Source organism: Bison bison, unplaced genomic scaffold (genome assembly GCF_000754665.1).
Source record: "Bison bison bison isolate TAMUID 2011002044 unplaced genomic scaffold, Bison_UMD1.0 scf7180017864331, whole genome shotgun sequence".
NCBI classification, from domain to species: domain Eukaryota; kingdom Metazoa; phylum Chordata; class Mammalia; order Artiodactyla; family Bovidae; genus Bison; species Bison bison.
In genome coordinates this window covers 7,440,264-7,455,577 of record NW_011494903.1, presented here as the reverse complement: position 1 = coordinate 7,455,577, position 15,314 = coordinate 7,440,264, and the positions used below count along the sequence as shown (strand labels likewise).

Sequence of the window (15,314 nt, the reverse complement as noted above, 5' to 3'; positions counted from 1 at the left end):
TTATTATATAATTATTTATTTTATATATAATTTTAAAAAATATATATTTATGTATATCATATATATATAAAAGATAAAGAAATGTAATAACCTCAGATATACAGATGACACCACCCTTATGGCAGAAAGCAAAGAGGAACTAAAGAGCCTCTTGATGAAAGTGAAAGAGGAGAGTGAAAAAGCTGGCTTAAAACTCAACATTCAAAAAACAAAGATCATGGCATCTAGTCCCATCACTTCATGGCAAATAGATGGAGAAACAGTGGAAACAGTGACAGCCTAGACAGCATATTGGAAAGTAGAGACGTTACTTTGCCAACAAAGTTCCATATAGTCAAAGCTATGGTTTTTCCAGTGGTCATGTATGGATGTGAGAGTTGGACTATAAAGAAAGCTGAGCACCTAAGAATTGATGCTTTTTAACTGTGGTGTTGGAGAAGACTCTTAAGAGTCCCTTGGACTGCAAGGAGATCAAACCAATCAATCCAAAAGGAAATCAGTCCTGAATATTCATTGGAATGACTGATGCTGAAGCTGAAACTCCAAAACTCTGGCCACCTGATGCAAAGAGCTGATTCACTAGGAAAGACACTGATGCTGGGAAAGATTGAAGGCAGGAGGAGAAGGGGACGACAGAGGGTAAGATGGTTGGATGGCATCACCGACTCAAAGGACATGAGTTTGAGCAAGCTCCGAGAGATGGTGAAGGACAGGGAAGCCTGGCGTGCTGCAGTCTATGGGGTCACAAAGAGTCGGACACGACTAAGCGACTGAACAACATATATATTCTTATTTAGATTCTTTTTCATTATAGGTAATTACAAGATGTTGAGTAGAGTTCCCTGTGCTATACCGTAGGTCCTTGTTACTTATCTGTTTTATACATAGCAGTGTATGTATTTCAGCAGCAATATTTTGCAAGCTGTATGCTGAATTACACGTATTTTTCCCAGCCAAAATTCATATATAAACTTTCTCCTCCTTTACGTCTTCAGAAGAGTTCTCTCCCCGAGAGGCTGTCTCCTGGGTTATAGTCCACAGCAAGGTCCTTGAAGAAAATCTAAACTCACAGCTCTTCCATTGTGAGTCATTCTTTAAGGCATCACCTGCACCCTGTGTGTGTGGGTGGAGTTGCACTTCTCATCTCTATGACTTTGGACTTGACCACATGAAAAGCTCTAGTCAACGGAGAGGGAAGGGTTGTGATTGTTTTTGTTGTATCCGAACAGAAGCCTTAAATACAACTGCAAGCTACTGTATTTATTGACTGAGGCCTTCCTGCTCTTGTTCTCAGATTTTCCACATGGTGCCTCCTTCCTCCATCTGGGTTTCAGAATGAGAAAACAGGTGGAACCCAGATAAGCCAGCTCAGTCCAGCCCATCCCAGCAGAGCCATGGCCAACCTGCAGCTAAGCCATAGTCCTTACGTAAGGTGAGCAAAAAGGAAACGTGTTGTAAGCTACTGAGGGAACACCGTTTTGTTATCATCGCAGAACTGACTAATCAAGGGCAAGAGCAGTAGAAGGAGAACATATGTTTTGCAAGACTGTTCAAGCAAGATTATTTTTTCACAGAGGGATCTCTGTATGTGTTACATATGTGTCTATGAGTATACTGTTCATCCAGACACAAAACAACTTTGCCATAAAAATAATCACTCATATTGGTAATAACCTTGTCTACTATGTATATTTTAACTTCTAGAAAGGTGGGCTTGGGGAGTGAGAAGTTAAAATAAAATAAAAAATACACTGTTGATCAACTAGCATTACCTCTCTGGCACCCTGTTTATTTGTCTCAGGAGGAAATGAACAGCAGGAGTTCTAGAAGAATGGCATTTTGGATACAAAAGAGGCCAAAAGACTTGAAAGGATTCTGATCCAATGTCTCCCTTTTACACGGTTGGCAACTAAGGCCCGGAGAGATGAAGTGTTTTTGCCTAGTGCCTGACGGGAGACTCTTTAGAGCACAGACAGCAGGCTGTGTACACATCTGAGGAAGTTACAATGTCTAAGAAGAAATTGAGAATGTGGCAGAAGCATTTTTCCTCTCTAATTCCTGCTTTTTCCTGCACCTCAGTTAGTTAGAATGCTGGGAGCCCACAGGAGTAGCAAAAGCTTCTAATGTTCACCAGAATTTGGTTCTCCTTTTCCTTTGGGCAGAGAGTTAAAGTTTGCTTCATTGACTCCCCTGTAGTTAGAATCAAGTGAAGGAGTTGGGGCCTCTGAAATGGGCAGATGTACTTCTCGTCTAGTCCTGGTCTTTTAAGATATTCACGTATTCTCTCTCTCTGATCCATTACTGCCCAGAGGAAAATGAAATTGGAGACTTCAGTCTTAAGGGCTTAGTACAGCCCACAGATAGAGGAATCCTGCATCTTCTGCTGACGCCCATTGCACTGGGACTTGGGTGTGAAACAAACTTCTGGTCATTAAGCTTCTGAGACAAAGAGAGGTTGGGTGTTATAACGACTACTCTTATATAGCATAACTTATCCAGGGATAATCCAAAGACAATAAGCGCAACTTAGTTTAAATGGTAATTACCATATTTAACTGAGGAGAAGAGCTGTAAATAGGAAAGAAGCCTTTGACCTCTGGCCCATGGTCACTGCTGTATCTTGACCATCATCATCAAAGTCTCAGACTAACCTCTGCCTTGCTTCCTCTGCATTTTCAACCCCCACCCACTATACTGTCACATTAATATGTGTCCACAGGTGTTCTCCATCACTTGTTGGATGGCTGACTGACTGCTTTTACAAAGCCGTATACAATTTATTATTTTGATTCACAGATCCACTGAAAGAGCACTTGACCTTGAGCTCTATAACACATTCTTCCTATTAATCAACAGGCGTTCCCTATCATTAAGGGATATGTTCTGATACCTTATGGATTCCTCCAAAAAAGCTGTTCAGATACATCAATTTGAAATGTAGGAGAGATGGGTGACAAAGTCAATGGAGAGGTAGTTGCTGGATAAGTGAGCTTAAATAGTGATACACTTCTGTAGTGCAAAGTAAGACAATTGCACTTAGAAAAAACAGATAAAATATGCTCAATATCTTGAAAGGAAAGTGCTATTGTCAATTATAAAAGAATCCCTCCATAGATTTCTTAATAAGTCCACCACCCCATTAGTGTGCATTGACAAACAGTAGGCCTAACTCCCAATTGGTTGCTAGGTTTCCGTGCAATGTATTTGCATATGGAAATAGAGTGGGCTTATGCAAATATGACAGAAGGTGAAGAAGAACTAAAAAGCTTCTTGATGAAAGTGAAAGAGGAGAGTGAAAATGTTGGCTTAAAACTCCACATTCAGAAAACTAAGGTCAAGGTATCTGGCCCCACCACTTCATAGCAAATAGATGGGGAAACAAAGGAAACAGTGTCAGACTTTATTTTGGGAGGCTCTAAAATCACTGCAGATGGTGACTGCAGCCATGATATTAAAAGATGCTTGCTCCTTGGAAGAAAAGCTATGATCAACCTAGACAGCATACTAAAAAGCAGAGACATTACTTTGCCAACAAAGGTCTGTCTAGTCAAAGCTATGGTTTTTCCAGTAGTCATGTATGGGTGTGAGAGTTGGACTGTAAAGAAAGCTAAGGGCTGAAGAATTGATGCTTTTGTACTGTGGTGTTGGAGAAGACTCTTGGAATCCCTTGGACTTCAAGGAGATCAAACTAGTCTATCCTAAAGGAAATTAGTCCTGAATATTCATTGGAGGACTAATGCTGAAGCTGAAGCTCCAATACTTTGGCCACCTGATGTGAAGAATTGACTCATTGGAAAAGACCCTGATGCTGGTAAAGATTGAAGGCATTAGGAGAAGGGGATGACAGAGGATGAGATGGTTGGATGTCATCACCAACTCAATGGACATGAGTTTGAGCAAGCTCTGGGAGTTGGTGATGGACAGGGAAGTCTGGCGTGCTGCAGTCCATGGGGTTGCAAAGAGTTGGACATGACTGAGTGACTGAACAGAATTGATGCAAATATCTGCATATTTGGCTGCCATGACATTGGCCTGGCAGAAGCCAGTATATCACTGTTGACTCACCATTTTACAATAATAACATCACCTTTTTTGTACAACATGTAATTGGTGTGTCTTCCAGACAACTCTCTCTGAGACTACCAAGGGGAAAAAAAAAGATTAGGAAGTCAGCATCTAAAAACTTAGTTAATTTCTCCTTATCTTTGTAAACACTCTTCTTGGAATATTATCCATAATGATCTTTTTTTTTTTTTTCCCATCCCTGGTCAGGTAGATGTCCCATCCTAAGCTTCTCAACTCAGCTTCAGAGACAGAGATTAATTTTAATACTACAACAAGAACAATATAATCTGGAAGGGAAGTTTGTTGGTTTGCTGATGCCTCCAGTTTTATCAATTACCAACTTATTTACAAGTCAAAATATAAACAGTGATGGATGCTTTTCATGGGAGTGCCTCAGCAGAGGGTCTGATCTGCACCTAGATGTCTGGAATGCCTTTCTGAATGTCCTTGATTGCTCAGAAACCCATTATAATCCCCGCCTTTGCCTTCAAGTTCTGTGCCGGTGCCAGGCACACAGAGCTCAAGTGGGGCCAGTGAGTTAGTCTGGGAATAGCAGCAGCTCATGTTCATTTTAATACCTGGTGGAGTTCAGAAGATGAGTTTCCTGCTTAGGAGCAGTCTTCGGGAGCACTTATATGCTGAGAAACCATCAGGCCATCCTCCTTCTCCCTCTTTACCCTCTGGACATCACACTTAGCTGCATGTCACTTCACGGGTTAACAGGAGCAAGGGTTCTATGGGTAGACAGGAACCACATTCCATGGTCCAGACAATTGGCCAAATCCCTTAGGAAGCATTTCTGTCTTTCTCTCCAGAGTTCCTCTTCCTGCCAGCTGCCTTGACTTGCCCCTTTATTTTCCTTCTACTCTGCTCTAAACCCCAAGCCATCTTGTTCTTCCTCAGCTTGTATGTCTCTGACTAAAATACCAGGATGATTTCTAGAGAAATTATAAATATCGCGTGTTCCTCAAAGTATGCCTCGTGGGAGTGGGGGTTCTCAGCCTTTCTATTATGTGGCTTGTTAGAGTCTTCCCCCCACTGAAGTGGCTCCCATTCTATGTAGGCATGGGGCTGCGGGGAAAATGTGATTTCTCCATGCTGTTTCAGAAGCAATAAAGATTGATACATGGCTGCCCACTTGAAAGCCCAGCTGCCTCCTCATCTTCAATTTCAGCTTTCCTGTCTTGAGGCAGAGACTTCCTTGGGTCTCCCCAAAGTGGGGGATGCACAGTCCACAGAGCACCAGGACTGGATCCCATCAAGAACTGATTATGAATCTTGATTTATCATTCTTCCTGAACCCACCCCGACCAGTATTTCATGGGTATCAAGAACTGTGTTTATGTTTTTTTTCTTCTATATATTCCTCATACTTAATACAAAGCTCAATGCATAAAAGGTACTCAGTAAATGGTTTTGAATGAATGAAACGTTCTTGGTGTTGGTTGCATTTAGAGGGAAGTTGGGAAGGATTTTACTCTCTAATGGGCTACAAGTCATTGGCATACATTGTTGAGAGAGGTAATCCTTTGCCTATCTTGGGTGGTCTAAAAAATTGATAATAATAACAATGTGTGTTTTAATTGGATTTAAAATTTTCAAAGTATTTTCTTATAAAATATTTTATCTTTTTCCCCAACCCCATGAGATTTCAAGATGGATCACTGAGTTTGCAAGTGCTTCTGGCTGTTCAACAGTAGAGGCAGAACTGGTGCCTTGCCTTTTTAGAGTAAACTGGTGTAATTTTTCTGGTAATATGTGTTAAAAGCCTTAAGAGTGTAGATACACTTTGACTTACAAAATATACTTCTAGAAATTCATCACAAATGAACAGAGATATGAAAAAACAATTTTGTATACACACACACACAAATCCTCCCATGCTATTTATAAAAAAGAATATTGGGAAATCTAAATATCAAATCATAAAGGCTTATTTAACTAGATCATGTGTGGTGTTAGTTGCTCAGTCGTGTCCGACTCTTCTGCGACACTGTAGACTGTAACCCACCAGGTTCCTTTATCCCTGGGATTCTCCAGGCAAGAATACTGGAGTGGCTTGCCATTTCCTCCTGCAGGGGATTTTCCTGACCAAGTGATCGAACCCAGGTTCTCCTGCATTGCAGGCAGATTCTTTATCATCTGAGCCACCAGGAAAAATCATGGAATAGATATACAGCAAAATATTATTTAATCTTTAAAATAATGTGACTGAACTTTAATCATATGCAAATAAGTGGAAGAAATAAGATAACTGGGTACAGAAATTGGATGTGCTTGAGCTTAATCCTAACAATATGTGTTTCCACATGTGCACAGAAGAAAAACTGGGAATATACTTAACTATACGCACCCAGTATATCTGCAGGGGTTATCTCTGGGAGGATGATTCTGAAATTATAAAATATTATTTCAGTAATAAAATATTACTAGAATACTTAAATAAAATAAAAAGTTACTACTTTCATAATTGAGGGAGAACACCTCAATAAAACTGTTAACACCATAAAAACAATCTCTTCATGAAAACCTGGCATTTTAGGGTGTAAATACATGGATGAAGTCCCCTTGACGGTGGGGTACAGAAACTGCTTCTCTGTGTTGCAGCAAAATTTTCACCTGTTGACAGCCAGCTTCCTAGTGTTAATCAGTGTGTGAGTCTGAGCACATGGCCCATCTCTTGGGCAATAAAGATGGGATAGTCTTGCTCACATTGTTTTTAAGAACTTGCTCTGTTTCTCAGAACTCCATAACTATGTCCATCTTAGAGTTATTTAAAATCCCCAGGGGCAACTAGCCATTATTTGCCATTAAACTTCTAACAAGTGGATGAGAGGCAGTTTCATGGAAAAACTCCTTTTGTAGAGCCTCAAAGAAGGGTGGGGTCATCTTATTAAAATAGAATTCAAGAAGTTCATTTGGGTTCTCTATGGAGAACTGGGTACTTGTTTTACCCTGGCCCTTCAGTTTCTGGGCATCCTTGGTATGAAAAGCAAGAGGAACTGGAATGTTGAAGTACAGAAAAGAGGGAAAGAAGGTGAAAAAAATGGGAGCATCTGAAAGTCCAAAGGGTGGTTAGGAAGAAGGGCAGCTGAAGGGTTCATGGGTTAAGCCTACAGCCAGAAATCTGAGCATCTCAGCATATCCTGAAACTATTTCTGGTGCCAGTCTCTCGCTCCCCTCACTTTGCTCCATCTTGTACCAGCACATCTTGTCTCTACATGATTTAATCACACATTCTCACTCTTGTACAATATGTTCTTTCAAACTTCTTCATTCAGAGCATCAAGGATACTTACCCAGCAGGATAATTACTTGTCTCTCTTACTGGCTCATATTTACTCTGTTTTATTCTTTTCTTTTTACTCATCTTCCCTCAGGAGACCTCTCTCGACAAAAAAGCCACCTGTCCAATCAAAGATGTAACAGCTAGAGACCTGAGCTGGCTAGATCTGCAGGGACAGCAAAAAGTACTCCCAGAGAAGACTCATTGAGAGAAAAAGGGAGGAGAATGGGAACCAAGATTCACCCTCTTCTAATGCATTTTCAGAAAACCTCAAGGTGAACCTAGTTTAGTGACTGGAACAACAATCCATTCACCCATTGAACCATCAGTCCATCCATCTATCCATTCATCCACCCATCCATCCACCTTCAAATGTCCACTGAGCATCTCTGAAGCACCAGGCATGAGCAGGGTCCTGAGAATATAGCCTTTTGTTAAAGCAATCCTCTTAGTACTCAGGCTGGTAGAGAAGAGAAAAGCTAGTAAAACATTTTAGTGTAAATGACACAAGTATTAACAAGGACTCCACAGGGGCCATGAGAGCCAACAGTGAGCAGATTTAACCTTCTCAAGAAGGTTGGGGCTTCCTTGGGGTGGTGCCTGAGGGATGATGAGGAGAAAGCCCCATTTGCTTCTCTATTCACAGCCCTGCATATAACTGGGCATGGCGGATGCTCCTGGTTGCTTCTCCAGCAACCATTTCCCCTTTGTTTTCACACACAGAGCTCAGTTTTGTCATCTATGAGCCGTCCAGTTCCAGAGAAAGAAGAGGTTATCAGTCTACAGGAACCATGGTAATCTAACTTTTCATTTGTCTGTGATTGGTTTAGGAATGGTTATCCCACCCAGTTCTGGCCACTGAGACATGGCAGAAATCTTCTGGGATCTACTGGTGAAGATGTTCTTCCTCCTTGGTCAAAAGAGAGAGTGAGGAGGAAAAGTCTCCCCAGATGGAAAGAGTCTGGGTCCTTGATGTTACTGTGAGTTGCTGAAGCAAAGCTGGGACTGGTTTTCTCAGGACTACTTTAGTGAGTGTTATATGCTCATTATTTAGCCCGGTTTTAGCCAGGCATCTGGCCTTGGGGGGAAAATTTCATCAAATGTTGGCATGGAAAGCTCAGTGGTCTAATTATATATGGGTATGTTTTCAATACTAGTGGCTTACAGTTGGAAAAGGTTGACATTGGCTGGGAACTATTAGGATGATGCTATGAAGAGAAGAGACAAAGTAGCATGTGGCCAGGAGTATTGTGTTATTTGGGCACATTTAAAGTAATCCTTTCTTCACTACTGCTTTATATGTTTGATTATCATTTTGATTTTTTCTCTTCAGTTCTCTGGACAATGGCATATTTAGTGCTGGGACTCATTAGAAGTAAAAATCCAGTAATTACTCTGTCTTTTGATCTGTTGTTTGAGTGTGCATGCTCTGACAAAGGAAATATGGAATCTCACTGGTCATTTAGCCAGGTATATAAATGATTCCCACATCATGAGACATTTTCTCAAATTTGAGAAAAATCATAAATATTTGGTACCAGCTATTAGAAGTCCTATAAATAAACTCATCTGGTTCAGTTTTCTGGATGCTTCTCTAGCAAACAAAATCCACCTGCATGTTTCAGGGTCTCGAACCATGGACTCAAAGTTTCAGGAGCCAAAAGAACTGTATCTTCCTGTGTCTCAGGCACAGGAAAACACAGTCAACAGCTCTGCTGCCTGGGCTGCCTTGAGCACCACTTCCTCTGATATTGTCTGGGAAGGTCTTCCGGGAAAAGTTCCTTCAGTGTTCTCAGTCTAGCCCTTTGTTTGGCTGTTCTCAGGGATCAGTTGATAAAGAATCTGTCTGCCAATGCAGGAGATGGGGGTTTGATTCCTGGGTCAGGAAAATTCCCCTGTGATAGGAAATGGCAACGCACTCCAGTATTCTTACCTGGAGAATCCCCATGGACAGAGGAGCCTGGCAGGGTACAGACTATGGGGTCACAAAGAGTCAGACATGATGGAACACACCTCATGCATGGAAGGTTATTTGGTAACAAAGAGTCCATAAGATAGTTGGGGCTTGGGACTAGATGTGAACTGAGGCTGCTGCACGATCCAGGTGGAGACCACGTCCTTTGGAGCTGACACACTTATGGATCTGGACAGGTACAAAGTGACCCTAATCACCTGAGATGTGATGCAAGCAGCAGAAAGTAGTGTCTAGAGCTGGTTCTGCTCTTTCTCAATCAGATTGATTTTGGCCCATCTCTTCCCCTTTCTGAGAGAAATTTCTACTAATAGAGAGGGTTCAGAGGCTCCCATCTGTCTGTCTTTCCTCAGTCCATTATTGTGAGGATGAGATGATTGGAGATTATGAAGGTACTCCATGGGACTGCCAGTGCTATTTATATACAGGCGAAACAACCAATCAGATTCCATATTTCCTTTGCCAGTTCGTGCACATGTCCAAAGACAGCTATGCAGAGTAATTACTGGATTTTCACTTTTAATGAGTCCCAGTAGTCAATAAGGAGTGGATGCTCCCCAGATCCTCCATGTCCCTCAGAGTTTGTGAACAGAGCTCTAAGTCTGGATGGAGAAGGTGCTCCTTTCTCCCTGAATGTCTTGATTTAGGAACTCTCAAACATCCTTGCTTTAGGACTCTTGGATACTGAGAGGCTGCTGTGTGCTACTTGGTGATGATCTCCCTTTGGCTGGGAGCCCGGTGACTCCTGTGACCCTCTCAGTTCAGGATTCAGGACAGGGTCTCTTGGTTCACAAGGAACCACAGACCCCAGGAGCCCATAGAGTAGAGGCAATAGGGCCCAAAGCCCATGCCAGTCACTCCATTATTTGCTGGTGTCAACACCAAGAGCTTTGTGGTAGGGTGGATGAACATTTGCTCAGGGCTGGACCCTTGGCAAAGCAAACACAGTTGGCCTTTGGTGAATTTTTGCTTTCTCTTTGACCTTCTGTTCTCTCTCTGACTCTTTTTTGTCCTTCCCTACACAGCTGGTGATTTCAGGCTCCTCTGGTTCCCAGAACTCTGCACTGGCAGTACTAGCAAATTTAGAGGAAAGTGGCACAAGACTTTCTACAATGATGGAAAAGATCTATGTATTCTCTTTCCAATATGGCAGCCACAGCCATATGTGACTGTCGAACGTTTGAAAGGTGGCCAGTGTGACTAAGGAACTGAATTTTTAATATGATTTAATTTTAATGAACTTACATTAAAATGGCCGCATGAAGCCAGTGGCTAGTGTATTGAACTGTGCAGGAGTGGAGTTCAGTACCTCAGTCATTTCAGTCCTTCCACTCTAATCACAATTAATCTGTTCTACTGACGATGGATAAAGAAGCCATAGTACAGGACTTCCCTGGTGGTCCAGTAGTAAAGAATCTGCCTGCCGAGGCTGGGGATCAATCCGTAGTCCAGGAAGATCCCACAATGCCCACGGGGCAACTACTAAGCCTATGTGCCACAACTCCTGAGTCTGAGCTCTAGAGCCTGTGCTCCATGGCAAGAGAAGCCATTGCAATGAGAAGCCTGCACACTGCAACAAAGAGTAGTCCCCACTCGTCGCAACTAGAGAAAGCCTGCACGTAGCAACAAAGACCCAGCACAGCCAAAAATAAGTAAATAAATAAATAAAAATAAAAAATTTAAAAAACATGTAACACAAATGTACAATGGACTGATACTCAGTCACTAAAAAGAATGAAATAATGCCATTTGCAGTAACATGGATGCAACTAGAGATGATCATACTAAATGGAGTAAGTCAGAAAGAGAAAGACAAATATCGTATGATATCATTTACATGTGGAATCTAAAATATGACACAAATGAACCTATCAACAAATCAGAAACAGCCTCCTGGACACAGAAAACAGACTTGTGGTTGCCAAGGGAGAGGGGGTTGGGGGAAGGATGGAGTGGGAAGTTGAGGTTAGCAGATGTAAGCTATTATATATAGGATGGATAAATGAGGTTCTATTGTATAGCACATGGAATTATATTCAACATCCTATGATAATCCCTAGTGAAAAAGAATATAAAAAGAATATATATATATATATATATATATAATCACTTTGCTAAACAGCAGAAATTAACACAACATTGTACATCAAAATTCCTACCAGTAAATTAAAATCTTACTCCTATTAGGTAAATGTGTAGGTTTTCCACAATGCCATACTTTAGTCAACACAGAGGCTCAAATGACAGGCATTTGAAGGACTCTGGCATGCAAGTCCAGTAGGTGAAAAGATTATAGGTTTAGGGCTTTAGATTCACTTCAAAGTATCCTATGGACAGACACATCCTCCCCGGTGCCCTGGGCTGCTCTGAAGTTCCTGCTAGTCTTGTAAAGCCTGGAGAGAGTTAAGGTTAAAGCTGTGTAGATGGGAGCCTGGGAAAGAACTGGAGGTGGAAGGGTTGAAATGGGCAGAGCCCAAAGAATGCCAAGATCTTGCAAAAGAACCTGGCATGCCCTTCAGAGTGGCATTCTGTTCCACCCTGGGTGGGGAGGTGTCAGAGAAAGGTTGTTAGGGAGAGATCACTGCCATGGGGACAGGATTGAAGGGTTAATAGTTTGAAAAGACCAGAAACCATACTAAAGGCCACAAAATGGACTGTGGCCCTTGCAGTGGGGTCACAGATGGGAATTGGAATTCTACTCTTAATTCCAATCCCCCCTTTTATTTTCTTCTGAATTCTTTTCTGAACATTGCTTTTTAAGATGTTCCTTTCACCCTGAAACTGAGCAGCATTTCTGTTTCTCTTGGACAACCATGGGACAGCTCTCAAGTTCTTGCCTGTGTTTTCAGATACCTACTGCATCAGAAGCCAACACTTTCATGTCAAATACTAGGTTGGGTAAAGGGTAAGGATAATGAGGGGTGGATGTGCTTTATATTTATAAACGGGCTTCCCAGGTGGCTCAGTGGTAAAGAACTTGTATACCAATTCAGGAGATGTAAGAGACTTGTGTTTAATCCCTGGGTTAGGAAGATCCCCTGGAGGAGGGCATGGCAACCCTCTCCAGTATTCTTGTCTGCAGAATCCCGTGGACAAAGGAGCCTGCTGAGCTACAGTCCATACAGTCGCAAAGAGTCAGATGTGACTGAAGTGACTTAGCATGCATGCACATACATATAAACAAAAACAGTCACCATTCCCCCCACCCACTGCACCCCACCTCAGATCACGCTGTGCTTTTCTGGACCTCCAGAAATATGGAAGATAAGGGTTGCTCAAGTGTTCAGTGTTACCATTCCCTCTCTCATTTGTCTTTTACTCAACCAAATCTCACGAGGCATTTGGCATCAAGGAGCAGAAGCCTTGGAAGAAGAAACTCTGAGAAGCCCACAGTCTGGCTGGGTTGCAATGTTACCAAGTATTCCTGGACTTTCAGCCACAGGGTCTTGTTGTGTGGAAGCATTTTGACAACTCATGGCATCTCCTTTTCCAAGTCCTTGCTGATGTCTACTCTCTGAACACTATTGATTTCAATCTACTTGCATGAAAAATATAAGTTCTTGCTGGGCCAAGGTAACTAAGAGCAGGGCTTTTCCACTGGTGGGCACAGGTTGGGGGGGTAGTGTGGATTTTGCTTCCTCCAACCCAGGGGAAATTTCACAATGTCTGGAAATATGATTTTATTGTCACTGCTTGAGGAGGGGAATTTGTCCTCTCTGGAACCTTAGTCAACATCTGAAGACATGGTTGATCATTACAAGTGGGGTGAGGGGAAGAATATTGTCATTTGTTGGGTGGAATCTAGGGGTGCTGCCAAGCATGCTACAACACACAAAAGAGCCCCACAACAAAGAATTATCCGTTCTAGAGTGTCAACAGTGTTAAAAGTAAGAAACTCTGGCCCGGAGGGAAAGTCCAGGCTGGATTTCTGACACTGAAGCATCAGAAGGTGAGAGTCACTCAGTTGTGTCTGACTCTTTGCAACCCCATGGCCTGATTCTCCAGGCCAGAATTCTGGAGTGGGTAGCCTTTCCCTTCTCCAGGAGATCTTCCTAACCCAGGGACTGAACCCAGGTATCCCAATTTGCAGGCGGATTCTTTACCAGCTGACCCATAAGGGAAGCCCAAGAATACTGGAGTGGGTAGCCTGTCTCTTCTCCCAGTGATCTTCCCAACCCAGGAATCGAACCAGGGTCTCCTACATTGCAGGAAGATTCTTTACCAACTGAGCTGTCAGGGAAGCATAAGATGGTCCTCAAAAGATCGTCATTCTGAATGTTGGAAGACTAGTTAAGTATCCTGGGGTAGATTTAGGATATTGTAGGATAATTTTGGCCAGAATTCTCATCTATTCATGACTTCAGTTCAGTTCAGTCGCTCAGTCGTGTCCGACTCTTTGCGACCCCATGAATCGCAGCACTCCAGGCCTCCCTGTCCATCACCAACTCCTGGGGTTCACCCAAATTCATGTCCATCAAGTCGGCGATGCCATCCAGCCATCTCATCCTCTGTCGTCCCCTTCTCCTCCTGCCCCCAATCCCTCCCAGCATCAGAGTCTTTCCAAATGAGTCAACTCTTTGCATGAGGTGGACAAAGTATTGGAGTTTCAGCTTCAGCATCAGTCCTTTCAATGAACACCCAGGACTGATCTCCTTTAGGACGGACTGCTTGGATCTCCTTGCAGTCCAAGGGATTCGCAAGAGTCTTCTCCAACACCACAGTTCAAAAGCATCAATTCTTTGGTGCTCAGCTTTCTTCACAGTCCAACTCTCACATCCATACATGACCACAGGAAAAACCATAGCCTTGACTAGACAGACCTTTGTTGGCAAAGTAATGTCTCTGCTTTTCAACATGCTATCTAGGTTGGTCATAATTTTCCTTCCAAGGAGTAAGCGTCTTTTAATTTCATGGCTGCAGGCACCATCTGCAGTGATTTTGGAGCCCCCAAAAATAAAGTCTGACACTGTTTCCACTGTTTTCCCATCTATTTCCCATGAAGTGATGGGGCCAGATGCCATGATCTTCGTTTTCAGAATGTTGAGCTTTAAGCCAACTTTTCCAGTCTCCTCTTTCACTTTCATCAAGAGGCTTTTTAGTTCCTCTTCACTTTCTGTCATCAGGGTGGTGTCATCTGCATATCTGAGGTTATTGATATTTCTCCCGGCAATCTTGATTCCAGCTTGTGCTTCTTCCAGCCCAGCATTTCTCATGATGTACTCTGCATAGAAGTTAAATAAACAGGGTGTCAATATAGAGCCTTGACGTACTCCTTTTCCTATTTGGAACCAGTCTGTTGTTCCATGTCCAGTTCTAACTCTTGTTTCCTGACCTGCATATAGGTTTCTCAAGAGGCAGGTCAGGTGGTCTGATATTCCCATCTCTTTCAGAATTTTCCAGTTTATTTTGATCCACACAGTCAAAGGCTTTGGCATAGTCAATAAAGCAGAAATAGATGTTTTTCTGGAACTCTCTTGCTTTTTCCATGATCCAGTGGATATTGGCAATTTGATCTCTGGTTCCTCTGCCTTTCTAAAACCAGCTTGAACATCTGGAAGTTCACGGTTCATGTATTGCTGAAGCCTGGCTTGGAGAATTTTGAGCATTACTTTACTAGCGTGTGAGATGAGTGCAATTGTGCGGTAGTTTGAGCATTCTTTGGCATTGCCTTTCTTTGGGATTGGAATTAAAACTGACCTTTTCCAGTCCTGTGGCCACTTCTGAGGTTTCCAGATTTGCTGGCATATTGAGCGCAGCACTTTCACAGCATCCTCTTTCAGGATTTGTAATAGCTCACCTAGAATCCCATCACCTCCACTAGCTTTGTTCGTAGTGATGCTTTCTAAGGCCCACTTGACTTCACATTCCAGGATGTCTGGCTCTACGTCAGTCATCACACCATCGTGATTATCTGGTTCATGAAGATCTTTTTTGTACAGTTCTTCTGTGTATTCTTGCCACCTCTTCTTAATATCTTCTGCTTCTGTCAGG

General features: G+C 42.5%; 1 protein-coding gene across 6 annotated transcripts in view; it reads right to left on the bottom strand.

Moving 5' to 3' along the window:
- Positions 1-15,314, bottom strand: part of PRLR (prolactin receptor) — a 140,523-nt gene that overhangs the window by 45,415 nt on the left and 79,794 nt on the right. Inside the window, exon 3 of one of the 6 annotated variants that reach the window (XM_010853805.1) lies at positions 6,419-6,456. The exons of the other annotated variants lie outside the window; for them this stretch is intronic. The gene's annotated coding sequence lies outside the window, so the exon portion shown is untranslated. The remainder of the gene's footprint in view (positions 1-6,418; positions 6,457-15,314) is intronic. 6 annotated transcript variants of the gene reach the window in all.